We start from the raw sequence: 17,145 nt of genomic DNA on the forward strand, positions 1-17,145 counted from the left end.
AAGCTACATCTGCCGCTCCCCATCACTCGCGTTACCACCTGAACGACCCCCCCCACGCCCCCGCCACCAGTCCATAGAAAACTTGTCTTCCACGAAACTGGCCCCTGGTGCCAAAAAGGTTGGGGACCACTGCTCTAGACTACCTTTATTAGAATCACCAGAGTCCTTCTCAATGACTATACCTTGAAGCATCCTAAGCAATAGAAGAATGGAGTGTCAGTGAAAGCCACAGATTGAGGTGAGATTATAGAAGACCTTGAATACCATAATGAGAAATCTGAATTTTATTTCATAGCCATCAGAAACCACTGAAAGTTTTCTTTTTTCTCCACCAGCTAATAATAAGGTCAAAACAGCACTGTTTGAAGATGAATCTGACTACCTTATGTAGAATAGAGGGGAAGGGGCAGAGATAGTAGGCCAAGAAACCAGAACCTCAAAGGGAAAGAATGATCATAACTAATATCTAGGGACCACTCACTAGGAGTTTACACTGTCCAAGATGCTTTACATGAATTCTCATGTCAACCTTCTAAAGTAGGTGTTAAAATGTCATACAATGAATTCAAACCTAGAGAGTGTGATCCCAGAGCTTGTGTATTTACTTGCCATCCAACAGACCTGTAATAGAAAGTCAGGACAGTAGAAAAGGAACAAGGGGTGAAGCAGTACACGGGGCAAGGGAAAGGAAGTAATCCCAGGTAACTCCTACATGTATCTTGTCCTTTCCTCCCTTTGGGCATTTTCTTCTAAGATGACATGCAGAAAGCCATCTTTTAAAAATGGTAGATGATTGAAAGAGAGAACTAAAACCAGAAATTGTCAAAATTTTTCTGAATAAGATGAGAGGTGAAGAATTAATAGGAGTCAGAGCTTCTTCTTGACCCCAATAGCTAGTAAGAAACAAAGTGTCCTGTTGCACATCGATTTAAAGAAAGGAGCGGGCAGCCGGTGGCATTCTTTTATTTTTAATATCTCAGAGAAATTTACACTGTTAAAATCTTCCTGTTTATTTCCCTCTGACATAACACAACGGAAAATTACTTAATAACTGAGCTACTCTGAAGAGTGTAATTTTTAAGACATCCAAAATTAACACTACAGAATCATCATCTGTCTCATCATCAAGATACATTTGTTGAAGATGTAGATGTCAACTACAAATTGGCATTTTCCATGGGCACTTGCCATCTACCTCTACAAGGATTAAATCATGTGCTGCAGCAGCTGCTGACTTTCAACACCCCCTGAAAGGAGTTCAGGTGGAGAGCAGAAATAAGGCACTCTGTGCTCTGGGAAAAACTGGCAGAACAGGTCTTCAGATAGTTAGATATTTTCAGGAGCCGATTTTATGAGCCCAATTCTTGTATCTCCTCATATCTAGAAAAGCACTAAAATCCTTCATGGTGACGTCTGCTCCTCATGACTAGGAGTAACCTGCGCAAGACTAGCAGAAACCTTCTGTAAAAAATATTTGCTTGATTGCATGTATTCTCCCTTCACCAAAATCACATATATACTGACCTTCCCCCCTGCCTCTTTGGAGCAGTTTCTCAGAGCTATCGGGACGCTGTCTCCCGGGCTGCAGTCCTCATTTTGCCCCAAATAAAACTTAACTCAAAAAAAAAAAAAAAAACAAACACTTAACTCGCAACTCTCACATTGTGCATTTTTTTAAAGTCGACATAGAGAACAAACGTATGGACACCAAGTGGGGAAATGGGGGGGAGCGGTGGGATGAACTGGGAGATTGGGATTGACATATATACACTAATATGTATAAAATAGATAACTAGTAAGAACCTGCTCTATAGCACAGGGAACTCCACTTCACTGTACAGTAGAAACTAACACAACATTGTAAAACAACTATACCCCAGTAAAAATAAATAAAATTTTAAAAAGACGCATTTGTCGATCACTTAATTGCATGAAAAGTTTTAGAGATGCTAGAGGAAAACACTGTCCCAGCAGCTTTAGGGGACGCAGCACAGTAATTTGCTTAATCAATAAATTCTTGGTTCTTCATAAAACCCAGAATTAAGCAACAAGACATGACAAGCCACTATTTATGGGGAATTAATTTGTTGCCTCAACTGGCATTAGGCAGCAGGCCAAAGGCCAGTAAAACAAGTTTAAATTAATGTACCAAAATAACTCAGTTCTAGAATACTGATCTTATCATGTTGGATGTGATTCTAAAATCTTTAGTAGCCATTAACCTTACTTCTAAGTGAGCAGTCAGTATCTTTCATACTCAGAAGCCCTGCCAGGCAGCTCAAGCACTCAGAAGTAGGGTCAAGAAATGGCAACGAGGAACAACTTAAACAAAACCTTCAAATCCTTCAATGCTACCTGAAGGTCTGTGGAATGTACCATGCTATTGGAGAAAATTCATTCTGATTCAGGTAACCAACTCAGTAATAGCTTGCTTGAGAATTCTCTTCCCCTAAGAAGTAATGCCAGTGAGAAGTTATTTGCTCACTTATTGTTACAGCATTCTGACAAGGTTTAACAGAATGAAGGGGGCTTCCCTGGTGGTGGAGTGGTTGAGAATCTGCCTGCCAATGCAGGGGACACGGGTTCGAGCCCTGGTCTGGGAAGATCCCACGTGCTGCGGAGCAACTAGGCCCGTGAGCCACAACTACTGAGCCTGCGCATCTGGAGCCCATGCTCCGCAACAAGAGAGGCCGCGATAGTGAGAGACCCGTGCACCGCAATGAAGAGTGGCCCCCGCTTGCCTCAACTGGAGAAAGCCCTCGCACGGAAACGAAGACCCAACACAGCCATAAATAAATAAATAAATAAAAATTTTTAAAAAAACAAAAAATTAAGGTGGTTTAATCCCAGACCTCAGGATCTCATTACTATATTTAAAAAAAAAAAAAAAAAAAAAAGAATGAAGGGATACACAACCTGCCTTCCAGGAGTCTCATGAGAAAAATGGCACAGACACAGATGGAAACAATATGAATACACACCGGTAAATATTTATGAACGGTGTAAAAGCATGGGTCATGGAGGTCAAACAACCTCGGTTTGCAGCCTGGCTCTACCAGTCACCATCTTAAGCAAGTTTTACAGCCTTCTCGAAGCTTCAGTTTCTCCTTCTGAAAACTGGGTTAATAATAACACCCACCTTGTAGGTTGTTGTGAAGTGTTGGTAAGATAATGAACATAGAATGCTTAGCACATGAAAGGAGTCCAACAAATGCTAGCTGCTATTACTGTCATAAAATGATTAGTTTTGTTCTTACCACTATTATTACTACTTCTTGCACAGTGGGTTCTCTCATCTATATTTTGCCCCATACCTTAAAGATAAGGGGGCTCCCAAGCTGCATGTGCTGGTCCAGTCCAGATGGAATAATTCGCCTCAGGCAGGGAAGCTAGGAGGTTCAGGGTTTGTCAGAATGTCAGAGAAGAATATTTCAGACGGCCGTAGAGGGAAGGAAGCACAGCCTGGATAAAGCAGATAAGTGAGTTTGCTCTAAATGTCTTCTTGAGCTGAGGAAGGGCACATGTTCACAGTCATATGATTTTCAGAGCCGGAAAGTGACTTAAAAATCCTTAAGTTACTCAAAAAAAAAAAAAAACAACCAAACAAACAAACTAGCTTTTGGATAACCACAAAAACTGTATGCCTTCCTCTAGTGTTATTTGAAAATTTGAAATAAATGCAGTATCGTGAGGGAAAAAAGATGGTTGCAATGGTAACCTTGAAAAAAAAATTTATTTCGACCTTGAAAGATACACATTTCTTCCTTGGATCATGTGGCAACAATGTGAGCTCTGAATCTGCATGCTCACCAGGAGCTTTCCTTCCTAAGTAATGGGAAAACCAGAGCCCAATGCAGGTTACTCTCAATGTCAAGCTTCTCTGCTGCTTTATTTTCAAATGTCATAGGACACCTTCACCCTGACTCTGATACACTCCATACAAGGCCAGGACAAAGGACCATTAAGACTCTAGCGAATGGCTCTTAGCCACGCAGTTAATTGGCGAAGGAAAGACATGAGAATCCTGCTGATGGAGAGGAAGATTCAGAGGAGCAGAGGAAACAGAGATTACAGCGAGGGCTTAGAATAACTTGCTGTGGGAAATCAAATGATGTGGGCAGCTAGTTAGATCTGAGCAAGAAAGAGACTTCAGCAAAATGATTTTTTAGGGAAAACATCCTTTCTGCTGTATACAGTGCACAATAAATTAACCATGTCAGATCCTTATCTCGGCACCTTTTGCTACCCATAATGAAATGATAATGAAATATCAACAAAATATATTTAAAGGTAAAATACAGTTGTAATGTTTTTCGTTTGAGGAAGTTTTTAAATTTACAATCAGTGCTTAACCCATTTTAGGAATGAGGTTGAAATAAGATTTTTTTCTCAGTTGGTTATAACACACTTAAAGGCTCGGGAGCTAGAAAAACAAATTCTGTTTTCTTTTCTTTTTTTTCTTAAGACAGAGCGTTACACACTGAGCACGCAGGAGCTTGGACCCTTCTGAGTGTTCCCCAAGTCAAAAGCCAAGTTTTAGTCCTAATTTCTTAGAGATGCCCTCTCGCTCGGACAACGTGAAGACATTCTGAGTTTTCCTCCGCCTAGATTTTCAACTCAAGTAACTGGTGGCCGGGCATTTTCCAGAAACAGGCTTCCTATCAGAACCCTTCTTCCCTTCCCAGTACAGCTGTGTGCATATTGACCTAGTTAACAGACCTGTGTTCTTGTTAGAGCCTCAGCAAATGTTTGATGATGACCCTGGCCTTCAAGAGTTGGCCACAACCCTGAGTTTTCAGAGCCTTTTCCCAAAAGGGAGAGGATGAAAAAGGAGCTTCCAGACTGGAATGTTTTCTGCTTAGCCACTTCCCGTGCTACTTACCGAAGGCTTTGCTGATGGGAATACTCATAAAGGGCAATACAAACACACCCATGTTTGAGCTGCCATCTGAAACCAAAGTTAAGTACACTTGGTGCATTCTTCGTGCTGACCAGTAAATTTTGGTGTTTTCTCAGAAGAAAATAGGACGGCCCTTTTCTCTTGAAGATGTGGGAAACAGGCAGGCATGTGGCACGCTCCGGAGTTTCTTGTACAGGAAGGGAGGGGGGCAGGACTCTACCACAAAGAGGAACCTGGGGGGCTTTGCTGAAACCTGCATTGCAAGCACACGGCTATCACGTGCATTGCGTGTTATCCGGCAGCTGTTTGCGTTTATCAGCATCAGCTGAGCGGAGCTGATGGGATAATCATTAAGCCCCTACATCCAAGCCACCTCCTGGCCTCCCACTGGAGGCTGAAGGGAGGAAAGCCCAGAGCGGGAAAAACATGGAAAATGATGAAAATCTTATGTCAATGTGTTCACTCTGGTATGACTCTCTGAAGTCTCTCTTGGGGAATTTAGGTCTGGGAAGCTTTCAGACACAGGCAAGGACGTATTCAAAGCCCTTATGGGGGCCTTCCCTGGTGGGGCAGTGGTTAAGAATCTGCCTGCCAATGTAGGGAACACGGGTTCGAGCCCTGATCCTGGAAGATGCCACAGAACAACTAAGCCCGTGCGCCTCAGCTACTGAGCCTGCACTCTAGAGCCCACGAGTCACAACCACTGAAGCCCACACGCCTAGAGCCCATGCTCCGCAACAAGCAAAGCCACTGCAATGAGAAGCCCACGCAGCTGCAACGAAGAGTAGCCCCCTCTCGCCACAACTAGAGAAAGCCTGCACGCAGCAAAGAAGACCCAATGCAGCCAAAAATAAATAAATTAATTAAAATAATAATTAAAAAAAAGCCCTTATGGGAGTGATCTGAGCAAATCATTCCATACTCATCCATAGTATTTTTTTACCTTATCCATATCCTATGTTGGACTTGGGGAAAAGATGACTTATTTTGTGAAGAGATAATAGGGTAGATGTTACAAAATTCAAAAGTTATAAAAGAAAATGGTGAAATATCGTCCCCAACTCTATCTCCCAGCCATTTAACTACTGTTGCAGTTTCTTAAATATACGTCCAAAGCTGTTCTGTGCGTATACAAGTACAGACGTACATGCATTTTTATGGAAAATGTATATATCACATATGTAGAAGAGTAGTTTTCAAACTTTTTTTATTGTGATCTACAGAAAGAAATGAACTTTCTCTTCTGTTCCATGGATGTGGTTATCTGTGACCCAGTACCAGAGTGCTTTAATCATTTTAGCTTTATATTATGTGCTCATCAGGGCATTCATGCTTCTCGTTACTTTTCTGATTCAGGATTTTTCCTGGCTATCCTTGCTATTTATTCTTCCATGTAAACTTTAGAATCAGCTTCTCTGGACATGTGGTCCTTTCTTCCATGTATCTTGGTGCCAATTGTTGTTGTTTATATATATAAAGACCATTGATTTTGGTATCAAGCCACACTACTCAATTCTCTTATTGTTGATATCTTTCAGTTTATTTCCTTGTTTTCTCGGCACAGAGTCATATTATTTGCAAATATGATTATTTTACCTCCTCTTTTCCCATTTATACATCTCATATTTCTTTCTTTCTCTTATCTAAGTGAAGTTGGCTAGTACCTCAAGATTAATGTTCACTAATGTGATGAACATTGTGCTTCTATTGTTTACCCATTAGGCATGAGCTGACTTTTGAGGTAAGATAAATCTGTTATATTAAGGCAATAGGAATTTAGTTCTGTTTCATGAGGTGTTTTTCCATAATCAATCATGAGTTTTACTATTACAACAAACATTTTCAGCAACCAAGGGTGTGAGCACCTATGTTTTAATATATTAGTATGGTGAATTGTGTTAATGGGTTTCCTAATACTAAACTATCCCTTCCTTCCTAAAATGAACCTCACTTGGTCATGTTTTCTTTTACTGACACCCTGGATTCTGTTTGCTAATATTCTATTGAAGACTTTTGCATTGATAGTCACAAGAGGCACTGGTCTGTGGTTTTCTTTCGTTTTATTGTTGATGTTCCATGGCGGACTTTGTCACCAACAGAATCTTTACTTCATGAAAGAAACCAGAGGCTTTTCTTCTTTTTCTAGAAGAGTTTTAAAAAGCAATGGGGTGATTGATTAAGGTTAAAAAGAGTTCACCTGTGAAAACATCGACAGCTGGTAGCTGGGGAGAGGGGCAGCCTTTTGAAAACTTTCCTGCGTTTCAGAGTATAATTGATCTCTTTAGATATTCAGACTCTTCTGGGGCCAGTCTTAGAACTGCATTTTCTAGAAATTTCTATATTTTATACAGGTTTCTAGAAATTACATATTTTATCCAGGTTTTAAAATTTATTTGTATATGGTTAAGCAAATAAGTCTCCTATAATCTCTGTTAATTTATCTGTGATTATTTCTCTACTCTTTTTTTTTTTTAATCTATTTCTGCTTTCTCCCTTTCAAAAACAAATGTTGCACCATTTTTCACAATAGCCAGAAGGTGGAAGCAATCCAAGTGCCCACCAACAGATGAATAAATAAACAAAAGGTGATATATGCAATACAAGGAGTATTATTCAGACACAGAAAGGAAAGAAGTTCAGACACGTGTTACAAAATGGCTGAAATTTGAAAACATTACACTCAGTGAAATAAGCCAGACAAAAAGGGAAAAATATTGTATGATTCCACTTACATGAAATATCTAGAATCTGCAAATTGATACAAACAAAAAGTAAATTTGAGGTTACCAGGGGCTGGAGAGAGAGGAGAATGGGGAATTATTGCCTAATGGGCACAGAGTTTTTGTTTAGGGTGATGAAAAAGTTTTGAAATAGTGATGATGATTATATAACATGGTAAATATAATTAATGCCACTGAACTGTACATTTTAAAATGGCAAATTTGTGTTATATATACTTTACCACAATGAAAAGATCATTTCAATAAAATGAGTATAGCAAACACAATTCATAGACTTAGTTTTGCCATTTAAAAAATTTTTCAAATTCATTAATTTCTGCTTTAATCTTTGTTAATGTTTTACTCTATAGCTTTTTTCTTTAACTTATTTTATTTTATAAATTCTGTATTGTATGCTTAAGTCACTTAATTTGATTCTTAATTATAAGTATTTAATGCTACAAATTATCCTCTAAGCACTGCTTCAGCAAGATCTCATAGCCTCCAATATGTCGTTTTTTGTTGTTTTCTAAATATTCTGCAATTTCAGTTTCAAGAAATATTTGTGTTCTTTAATTTCCAGGAGGTAAGGAAGCTTTCTATTTTTATTAGTAATTTCTGATGACAATTTTCACAATTTTGTCATCAGAGAATATTGTCTATTTCTATTTGGGAAAATTTATTGCCATTTTCTTTGTGGTCTATTACACAGTTAATTTTTGTGACAGCTCAATTAATACTTGAAAGTATATATTTTCAGAGTATATAGCTTGATGTATATCTAAGAGCTATCATAATGATTGTCATTTAGGCAGTCCATATCCTTACTTGTTTTTTCTATTTTATTGTCAGTAGTTAAGAGATAAGAATTAAAGTTTCCTATTATTAAAGCATTTCTGTCTATTCCTGTTGCCTGTAACTTTGGCACTATATTTTCCATGACAGTTTATTCATCACATTAAATTACATCATGAGTTACATCCTTTATTATCATCAAGTGCCATTTTCATCTAATGCAATGCTCTCTGTTTTGAATACAGCCATACAGCAATGATTGCTGCTTTTGCCCTCTCCTATTCCTTCTCCCTCTCCCTCTCCCTTTTTGTTAGCTTGGGCTTCTCTAACAAAATACCATAACTGGGTGGCTTACAGTTCTGGAATCTGGAAATTCCAAGATCAAGGTGCCAGCCTGGTCAGGTTCTGGTGAGAGTTCGCTTCCTGGCCTGCACACTGCTGCCTTCTCGCTGTGTCTTCATATGGCAAAGAGAAAGCTCCGGTGTCTCTTCCTCGTCTTATAAATAAGCACACCAGTTCTATCAGATCAGGGCCCCACCCTTATGACCTTATTTAATCTTAATCACCGCCTAATGGTCTCCAGTATACAATCACATGGCGGGGGTTAGGGATTCAACATATGAATTTGGGTGGCACACAATTCAGCCTATAGCAATGTCTTTGCCCAACTCTTTATCTTCAGCCTTTCTGGACTTCACTGTTTTAGGTACATCTTATTATTATATCTTATCATTATTATTTTATTATTACACGTAATTGGACTTCACTCTTTATCAATTTGAGAGTCTCTTTTAATAGCTGAGTTAGACAATTTATGGTTATGGTCATATGTTTGGTCAAAACTTGCTACTCACATTTTAGGTTATGATTCCCTTCTCTTGCTTTTGATATCCCTATGTAGTGTGTTTTGCTATAACACCAGCTTGATTTCCCCCCCTTGTAATAGTTTGGTTTTTGCCTGGATGGTAGAAGAATTTTTCTTTGTCTTTGAGGGTTCATAAATTTACCTGGATATGTGTCAATGTTGATCATTCTGTATTAGTTTTTCCTGGGCCACACTGTGCCCTTTCCATTTGTAGATTTAAGTCTTATTTTATTTTCCAAAGCATTGTACTGAATAATATCTCCAGGCTAATTCTTAGAGGATACAAATAAGGCATATGCTGTGATTCTTTTGTCTTCCATATTCTCTCTAATCCATTCTAACTTTCTTTGTTTCTTATTTATTTTTCTTGCTTTTCTTAATCCTGTCCACCTCATCTTCACTGGTGTCAGCAGTGTTTATTCTCCTTTGTGTTTATTCCAATATGCCTTAATTTCCATGATGGCTTTATTTTTCTCTTCTGCTTCCCTCCTGAGCTCTAGAAGTTCTTGTTTTATCTCCTTCTGTGGTGCCCCTATGATTTTCCCTGAGCTCTCAGTTGCTCTGCTTTGAGTCTGTTCATTGTTTCATTAGGTTCTATTAGCCATTTATTTAGTCATAATTTCCAACGTCTTGGTGGTCACTTGTTATTGTGAGGATTTTTTTTTTCTGCCATATAGATCCCCTGTCCCCTCCCTCCTTTTGTCTTATACTATCTTGTATGGAGACTGTGCTGGTTGCCTCTTTATTGCTCATCTTTGTATTAAGTGCATCCTTCCCGGACTTTAAAGGTGGTACCTTTTGGGGAATGGGTAAGCAGCTCCAGGCTAGCAGGAATTCTCAATGGTTCGGGAAGAAACTCATTATGACAAAGCTGTATATGTGACTTCTTTTAGCTTTTACCTCTCTCCAGCCAACAGATATTGGCAGCTTCAGAGAAGAACACAATTCAACCTCTCCTCTACCCTGCCTCATCAGGAGACAGACCAAAGGTGGCATTTCTACATGTTTTTTATTTTTAATTTAGCTCTGCTTTCTTCATTTCTCTATGGGATGAAATAGGGTCTAGGGATCCAGCCACCCACCCACCTCATATGTAGAAGCTATTCCTGTGGTTTCAAAGAAGGGATAATTGGTTTTGCCCCTCAGAGTGCCATCTACTTAAGAAAATAATTTCCTGCCTGCTTTGTCTGAGATCTATATCCTCAAACACCTGCCCTGGGAGTCTTTCTGTGTCCACGTTTGACCTTTACTGCATTGGCAGCACTCCCCATATATTATTTTTGGGGGTTAGTCTTCAAGTTTTATCAAAGGTAAATTCATATTTCTATCCTCCTTTATTTTTTCTGGAAAATTCTGAGGAGAAGGGTGGAAGAAATATCTTTAGCCTGCACTTTTATTTTTTATTTTATTTTTTTTGGTATGAACTCAATACATATTTATTGAATATTTGAATAACAGTATGATTTTCAACTCACTTGGAAAATGCCTCTTTTTTTTAACATCTTTATTGGAGTATAATTGCTTTACAATGGTGTGTTAGTTTCTGCTTTATGACAAAGTGAATCAGCTATACATATACATATATCCCCATATCTCCTCCCTCTTGCATCTCCCTTCCACCCTCCCTATCCCACCCCTCTAGGTGGTCACAAAGCACCAAACTGATCTCCCTGTGCTATGCGGCTGCTTCCCACTAGCTATCCATTTTACATTTGGTAGTATATATAAGTCCATGCCACTCTCTCACTTTGTCCCAGCTTACCCTTCCCCCTCCCCGTGTACTCAAGTCCATTCTCTACGTTTGCATCTTTATTCCTGTCCTGCCCCTAGGTTCTTCAGAACCTTTTTTTTTTTTAAGATTCCATATATATGTCAGTATATGGTACTTGTTTTTCTCTTTCTGACTTACTTCACTCTGTATGACAGACTCTAGGTCCATCTACCTCACTACAAATAACTCAATTTCGTTTCTTTTTATGGCTGAGTAATATTCCATTGTATATATGTGCCACATCTTTATACATTCATCTGTTGATGGACACTTAGGTTGCTTCCATGTCATGGCTATTGTAAATACAGCTGTAATGAACATTGTGGTTCATGATTCTTTTGGAATTATGGTTTTCTCAGGATATATGCCCAGTAGTGGGATTGCTGGGTCATATGGCAGTTCTATTTTTAGTTCTTTAAGGAACTTCCATACTGTTCTCCGTAGTGGCTGTATCAATTTACCTTCCCACCAACAGTGCAAGAGGGTTTCCTTTTCTCCACACCCTCTCCAGCATTTATTGTTAGTAGATACTTTGATGATGGCCATTCTGACTGGTGCAAGGTGATACTTCATTGTAGTTTTGATTTGCATTTCTCTAATGATTAATGATGTTGAGCATCCTTCCATGTCTTTGCTGGCAATCTGTATATCTTCTTTGGAGAAATGTCTATTTAGGTCTTCTGCCCATTTTTGGATTGGGTTGTTTGTTTTTTTGATATTGAGCTGCATGAGCTGCTTGTAAATTTTGGAGATTAATCCTTTGTCAGTTGCTTCATTTGCAAATATTTTCTCCCATTCTGAGGATTATCTTTTTGTCTTGTTTATGGTTTCCTTTGCTGTGCAAAAGCTTTTAAGTTTCATTAGGTCCCATTTGCTTATTTTTGTTTTTATTTCCATTTCTCTAGGAGGTGGGTCAAAAAGGATCTTGCTGTGATTTATGTCATAGAGTGTTCTGCCTATGTTTTCCTCTAATAGTTTTATAGTGTCTGGTCTTAATTTAGGTCTTTAATCCATTTTGAGTTTATTTTTGTGTATGGTGTTAGGGAGTGTTCTAATTTCATTCTTTTACATGTAGCTGTCCAGGTTTCCCAGCACCACTTATTGAAGACAGCCTGCTCTTTTAAATAGAAGCCCCACTATTTACAAAAGATAAAATGAAGTTTAAAGTAAACATAAAGAGCAGCCTTTAAGGGGAAAAATGTCCTGGCAGGTGAACACACATCCTGAGAACTGGTCATGGAAGAGAGTGGAACAGCTTCTTTACCGTTGCCTCAGTGCCTCCAAAGGGGATTAGAAGACCAATGTGCAGACTATGTATATGCTGGGCCCTCCCTGCAAAACGTATTTCTCCCCAGACCCCACTGCTTTGCCTTATCCTCACCCTTTAGACTCCTTGTTACGCAAAATGTGGTCCATGGGCCAGCAGCACCAGCATCACGTGGGAGCTCGTTAGAGATGCAGCATCTCAGGCCCTACCTCAGACCCCACACCTAAAACAGGATTCTGCACTTTAAAAAGATCCCCAGGAGATTCATATGCACAGAAACTTGGGAAGCACCATTGTAGCTCTCAGCTCAAGCATCACTTCCCTCCGCTGACCCAGTCACCACAGTCTCCTTTGTTACACACTCATAAAATGTTCCTTTTCTTCTGAGCTCTCACACTGTAATTATACATTTGTTCGCATAATTTTTTCTATTCATCTCTACCCTTCCCCAGTAGTGCCAGGCTCCATGGCTCTCCACCAATCAGTCAACAAATATTTGCTGAATGAGTAAATAAATGTGTGCAAAATATTATATTTGTGTCTCAGAGCATTTTTTGTGCCAGTTGGTACCTTCCCTTTCTCCCACCAGCATCCTCCCTGAATCTAACTCACCCATGCCTGCCTCAGCCTGGAACTCCTCAATCCAGCCCTCTGACTGGCCCAACTTCAATCCCAAGCATGGCTTTGGAGCAGACCCTGCCAGAAGAAGCGAGTGAGTAAAACCAAGGAATAAATGGTATCCCTGAAAAATCCAAGAATCTCATCATTCAGAGCACAGTTCCATAACATCTCACGTACTTGTAAATGGCACAAACAGATCCTGTTACCTGAGTGTTACTTTGGAAAGTCCAATCACTGTCTCTGTGTAGGAAGGGAATATAGTTCCCACGCACTGGAGCTGACACTCAGTACCACCAGCCCCTGCCCACAGAGGGGGTGTTGCAGAAAGTGGGTCCCAGTGAGAGTGGAGGGGCTACAACAGGAGTGGGAGGAACCAGAGTGGCTTTCCCTGCTGCTCACACTGAACTCCAGCAATGGAATTTTTCTTGTCTGCTGCCCTCAGCAGGCGTAGCTGAAATTGCCATTCTCAGCTGCAGGGGGCTGTTTTGATGAGCAAGGAATGAAAGGTGACAGCTTGCAACTAGTTTCCATACTTGGATAATTAAATCTTCACTAAATATAGTAGGTTTAAAATAAGTGTTCACAACACTGAAACAGAACACGCTAATTCTAAAAATATAGACTCCCTGGCGGTGAAAGTTCTCTTGAGAAAAACGGACACCGAAGCAAAACAATGATTTCATCCCTCCTGCCCACCACCCCTACCGGGTGAGCCAATTTGTTCCAAGACGAGGGTCACCACATGGCAAGGGGGGGGGCATAGCTGTTACCAGACACTCCATGAAACTCTCAAAAAATTAACGGTAGAAAGTCAAGGGAGGAGAGGTTATAAATCTGAATTGTTCTCTTTGTGGGATCCTGCTCAGCACCAAATCAAACCAACCAGCACTTGTAAGTATACTCAATATGTGCAAAGCTCAAGTTCATAGGGGAAGGAATTTTCACTAGGTTGCTTTGCTTTGTAGTACAGAATGCATTCTATTAAAAAGGAGAGACACTCAAATGAGAGAAACTGACTGCCTTTGAAGAAAGTATAAATTTTCTAAGAAACCACTTTCCTGAATGATTATATCACAAGTGACCTTGACTCTCCATGGCTTCAAAAGCAATTACACCCTGAGCTCAAAGGAGGCTTTTCTCTGGTTATAAAACTCTCCTTCACAACTCACTTGGTACAATAACAAATGGTCAACAAATCTTCAAAGAGTTGTCTTCACTCGGTGTTTCTACTCCTCATCCTGTTCTCTTTAGAATCCACTGTAACCAGAGAAAAAGTTTGCATCAAGGTCACAATGTCCCCCATGTTGCTCAATCCAGTGGTCACTCCCCAGTCGTGTCAGCAGCATGTGACACGGCTGATCACTCCCTTCTTGAAAATCTTCACCTTTCAATCACTTGGCTTTCAGGCTACCATTCCCTCTTGGTTCTCCTCTGACCTCAGTAGGGGCAACTTAGCTGGAACAGAAACTCAGATTTTGCTCATGCATGACCTCACAGCCATGCCCATGCATTCTATTTTTGAAAGGCTTGAATTTTCTGTTAACTTTATAGCAAAACTGTGTATGCAGCTATGACAGAATAACAGCCTCTTTTCTCCCAGAATATGTGGATCTTCAGTCCTTTATACGGGCAAGGTCTCTTTCCATCTGTTTTCTAAAAATAGTAATTAATCCTGAGATGTGTGTTGCCGTTATATTCTGTGAAGCATTTTCACTTAATTTTCTTTTTTTCACAGGAAAAAACAATGATCCAACTCATGGCTTTTGAAGAACTAGAGAAAATCATGGCCACATGAAAGAAGGAGTCATCACTCATGCCTCTAGGCTCTTTGATTGGTTCAGATATCATAGCAACCCCCTCACCTGATCTCCTGGGCCATCCCCCTCTCTCCAGCACCCTACACCCACGCAAACACCAGATGGCAGTTTTTAGATAAGCTTCTCTATCTTCTGGTGAAGAGTTGCCTTGTAACGAAGAATAGATCCTATAGCTCTGAATCCTTCCAATTCCCCTGTTTGGCCCTTAACTGATTCTTCCTTAGTGAATACGCAAACCTCTGGACTGGAGACAAATATGCATAAATCATACCTGCAACTCCATGTAGGACAAAGGCTACATGGTACCATATTAATATATGACTGCTCTTGAGCCTTAAAAATCTTAGGACCTGAAGAAGGGCCTAATCCACTATCCTCAGTTCTAGATGAGGGAGTGAAGGCCCAGAAAGGTAAATGATTTGCCCAAGGACTCACAGTGGTGAGTGCAGCCCAAGGACCAGACCAGGCTCTCCCAACAGTGGGCAGGGTTCTTCTCTGCATTCATCCCTAGGCTTTACAGGGTTCTATGTTCTGCTGAGGAATGCATTGCACGGAGCCCCCTGTTGTACTGCTCTTGGTCTCTTGGTGTTAGAATGACGCCAAGACACTATTTCTACATAATTCTTAAACACTGTAGTCTCTGTTTTACATCTGGTCCATTAAGTTTCTCTCATTATCTGTGTTCCCGCCTGGACTTCTATCAGGAGGAATCCATTCATTAACAAAACTTTCAGAGAAATATCTTTGCCATTTTTAGAAGTTTATCATTTAAACCTAAAGGAGGGAGAAAAAGGTTTGAGATAGTGGCTTGAAGAAGAGTGTGGGTTGCTGAATAGTGTGGATTGTTGAATTTATTTTTTCTAGTTGAAGATAATTAGAGATTATTGCCTACCATCTTCTTTGGAAAGACTGACATTCACTTACTTCTCTAGCACAGAGCACATTAACACTCTCAACCAATATCATTTGATTCTGGCTTAGAACTACAGATCTGATTTTCTCCAAGGGAGCCCTCAAGATTTCTGATTTCCCTTTCTTCCTAGGATAATTTATATTTTTTCTTCAAGTTATGATCTTCTATTTTTTCCCTAAGTACTATGTTAGCAAATTCTGTGAGCTTCAGAATATCAACCCCATCTGTACCTAAGTCTCCAGATCTTCATAATAAACAATCTTGCTGATTCCTCGTGTACTAAACTGCATTTTATATATTTTTTTAACATCTTTATTAGAGCATAATTGCTTTACAATAGTGTGTTAGTTTCTGCTCTATAACAAAGTGAATCAGTTATACATATACATATGCCCCCATATCTCTTCCCTCTTGCGTCTCCCTCCCACCCTCCCTATCCCACCCCTCTAGGTGGTAAACTGCATTTTATATGAACAGGTTTTATAATCGGGAAACTGACATTGCAGATGAGCAGAAATAAGATTTCTATCCATTCCCTTCCAATTCCTTGGGCCTAAATATGTCCCTTCCTCTCCATGAAACATGACTGAAGACTCATTATTTCGCACTGCTTTCTGAGATGGACCTCCTGGCCCCAGCCCTGGCCACATCCATTATACAGACCTTTTATTGATGTCATTAACACTTTATAGATTTAATGTTTAAGTCTGCTTCCTCAAGGGCCGATATCACATATTTTTCCTCATATTCATGGTACCTAGTAGGTAGCACCTACCAGGCTAACAAAATAGTTAGTCAGTAAATGTTTCTTGTTTTAAATCGTTGACATTCCTCAGCTCTTTATAGAATTAATCTTCTGGCCCAAGAGGAAACCTGAAATGGTCTTACCTTGGCTATATGTGGAGAGTAGATAAAGCGAGAAGGCAGGATCTACTGCTTATGCTTTTGAAACAAATGTAATGGGTATAGGTTTGTTCCACAACCCCCAGGTCCATGAAATGGCAGGCTTCTTTACTTTTCCAAATCTAATTCTAACTGAACGAGCCTTCTCACACTAGGATTGACAGGAAATCCAATCTCAGTCATTTTTAGACCACCATATACCCCACCCACCAACATAAGAACACTGGGGCTTTTGCAATCCGTTTAGGGAAGAGTCTCTGGTCTGGTCCTTTGTCTATCTTGGTTGCAGAATCTTGAAGTATATTGTCCCACCCAGCTGGCTCATTTCATGATAGATGACTCTGTTATTCGCAGGATCCACCCCACCACTGAAGTCTTTGCCCTGACTCTGAAAGCCAGTGTCTCTCATGACCACCAGGGGTCTCAGCATTCCAGCATCCTCTGTGGTTCGACCTCCCCCCTTCAGCTTCCCAGTGCTCCCTCAGCATCTGTCCAGTACAACAGCTCCAGGAGCACAAGTCAATGCAGCAAAAGCCTCTTACCTCTCCCCTGGAGAAAGGGGATCTCAGATGT

The 17,145-nt window shown here is 40.1% G+C and overlaps 1 long non-coding RNA gene across 1 annotated transcript in view; it reads left to right on the forward strand.

Moving 5' to 3' along the window:
* LOC118891815 overlaps nucleotides 1-15,885 on the forward strand; it is a 52,325-nt gene extending 36,440 nt beyond the window's left edge. The window contains exons 3-4 of the long non-coding RNA XR_005019177.1: nucleotides 12,908-13,030; nucleotides 14,675-15,885. This is a non-coding gene — a long non-coding RNA (uncharacterized LOC118891815). The remainder of the gene's footprint in view (nucleotides 1-12,907; nucleotides 13,031-14,674) is intronic.
* The last annotated feature ends 1,260 nt before the right edge of the window (nucleotides 15,886-17,145 follow it).

Source organism: Balaenoptera musculus, chromosome 3 (genome assembly GCF_009873245.2).
Source record: "Balaenoptera musculus isolate JJ_BM4_2016_0621 chromosome 3, mBalMus1.pri.v3, whole genome shotgun sequence".
Classification (NCBI taxonomy): domain Eukaryota; kingdom Metazoa; phylum Chordata; class Mammalia; order Artiodactyla; family Balaenopteridae; genus Balaenoptera; species Balaenoptera musculus.